General features: G+C 39.5%; 1 pseudogene; it reads right to left on the bottom strand.

Moving 5' to 3' along the window:
* Window positions 1-1,438: 1,438 nt before the first annotated feature.
* On the bottom strand, window positions 1,439-1,557 carry LOC145415515 (5S ribosomal RNA; annotated as a pseudogene).
* Between the last annotated feature and the right edge of the window lie 1,035 nt (window positions 1,558-2,592).

The following is a 2,592-nucleotide window of genomic DNA, read 5'->3' as shown; positions in this document are numbered from 1 at the left end:
CGTCTCATTGTCCTCACCCACGTCTCTTTAGGCCTTCCTCTACCTCTCCTACCAAGTGCCACCCACCCTGGTGTACCTCGTACTATTCCCTGTCTCCTATACACATGTCCTAGCCACTTCCATCGTGAGAATCTAACATATTCATCGATCGGCTGCACTCCCGTTATTACTCTAATTCTACTATTTGGTATCCTTTCCCACCACTTAACTCCTAATATTCTTCTAAGTGCTTTATTTTCAAACACCAAGAATTTATTTTCCATAGTCACTGTGCTGTACCAAGACTCGTGTCCATAAATTAAGATACTCCTAACCATTACCTTATAAAGTTTGATTTTTGTATGCACAGAGAAATTGTTATTATTCCAAATATTTTTAAGCATTCCCATTGCCTGATTAGCCTTCTTTAACCTTTCCTCGAATTCAAAGTTCAAAGAACCATCCTTGGCTAAGTAAGTACCTAAATATTTAAACCTATCAACTTGCTTTACAACCATACCTCCAATTACACATTCCTGTGCATTTTCCATATTCATATTGATTATTTCAGTTTTTCCACAATTAATAACCAAACCCACCTTGCGACCTTCACTCACCAAACAGTCCAACACTCTCTGCATCTCTTCTGGCCCATCACAAATCAAAACTATATCATCTGCATAATCTAAATCCAAAAGTTTCCTGTTCTCTCCCCAAAGTATACCTGCACCGGTTTCTGTTCCAACGCGTTTCATAATGTAATCAATGACCAACATAAATAGTAAAGGCGATAGAACACCACCTTGAATTACTCCGGACTTGACTTCAAACGAATCACTCAGACAACCATCGACCATCACTTTACAAAATGTGTCCTCATGCATGTTCATAATGACCCTCACAAACTCCTCTGGTATTCCATAATGTCTCATGATCTTCCCCATAGTCTCTCTCGAAACACTATCAAAAGCCTTTTCAAAATCAACAAAACAAAGACTTAACGGTACTCTCATTTCATTAACTTGCTGTATCAAATGCCTAACTATAAAGATCTGATCATTGCAACCACGTCCCTTTCTAAAACCAGCCTGTTCATCCCTCAGAATACCCTCAACCACCGGGGGATATGAATTTAAGAATAAAAGCTGATATTACTCGAAAGTAAAGACAAAGAATTGACCTGTGAAATAACTTCGCCAATTCTCTAAAGATGAGAATTTTATAAACTTTCTCAACAGTACACAGCAGAGACTATGTACTCACGAATGCTGTATCATTAGTATTGTTAGCCTCCGAGAAAGTGTGATCTTTACCCCCTGACAATCATCATTCATTCATTCATTCATTGCCAGACGCCATGTATCCCAAACGGGGTGGCCAAGGGCTTAGAGTTAATTGTTTGTACAGGGAGGGGCACTAATCCTCCACCAACCCCACTTGACACGTAGGGAGAACGTTATGCCAACAGCATCTGGTGTTCCCAGGCGGTCACCCATCCAAGTACTAACCAGACCAAACGTTGCTTAACTTCGCTGATCGGACGGGAAGCGGTGTACTCAACGTGGTATGGCCCCATTAATGCAATACTCAGAGCCCAAATTTTTTTTTAGATAATCAAGTTTTGTGACTTCAACTAAAATGTGAAGCGACATCATTGTCTGTTATTGTACCTTAAATTCAACAAATTCATTACCCACAACATAGTACAGATGTGAAGGAGAATATAGTACTGTACTGTATAACATGAAAAGAGTGGAACAATGATGGTACTGACAGTATTTATCATATCACCATCACATATGAATGCTGGGTGAACATAGTATTTGGTAGGCAGTATATAAATAAATATTATGGGATCACACTCATAAATTCTACAGCTAACACAAGGCGTGAATTAAGAAAACTTACCTAAAGGTCTCTGATGTTTGGCTGGCACAACGGATGTGAGTTTTGATACAAAAGAACTGGCCTAAATAGCAGCTGTGATTAATATAAGAAGTTTATATTAACTGGGAATAGCAAACTAAATTAAGCTCAATATGGAGAAATTATACACCATTAACACAGCTAAATGAGCTCAAAGAAAAGAACTGTAAATTTAATGATTACAATAAAATAAATTTACATTACATAAATCCAAAAATAAATTCAAAAGGGGAAGTCACTGTCACAGGAGGACTCGTGAACTAAAATAACAAAGGAAATACACTCACTCACTCATTCAAAAGTTAATCAGACTTAAGGTTAAGAAGATGAACAAAAATACTGGTCAGTGAAGGGAACGGAGCTGAAACTACACAAGACTGGGCGTTTCTGCAAGGGCAGGCTGCTGCTCGTTGACTCTGCTCACTGCAACCGCTCACCAAACTCGGAGGGGAAATACGGGGAATCGTTGAAATCTGGAGACTAGGCGCTAGAAGACCTCCTCTCTCAGCTCTCACACAACAAACCCCCTCCCGTGGCTGCATGTCACCGACTGACTCAAGTAAGTAGCTGGGCACGGCCCAACGGTCGAGAGGTAATGTGAAAATGACAACTATACAAAAATTTCTAATCAGTGAAATGCACTGTCCATACAGAAAGACAGTCACTTATAAAACAATGACAAGGGTT

Source organism: Coenobita brevimanus, chromosome 102 (genome assembly GCF_032717465.1).
Source record: "Coenobita brevimanus isolate Jiangsu-jjx chromosome 102, ASM3271746v2, whole genome shotgun sequence".
In the NCBI taxonomy this organism is placed as follows: domain Eukaryota; kingdom Metazoa; phylum Arthropoda; class Malacostraca; order Decapoda; family Coenobitidae; genus Coenobita; species Coenobita brevimanus.
This window is presented reverse-complemented; position numbering and strand designations above follow the sequence as displayed.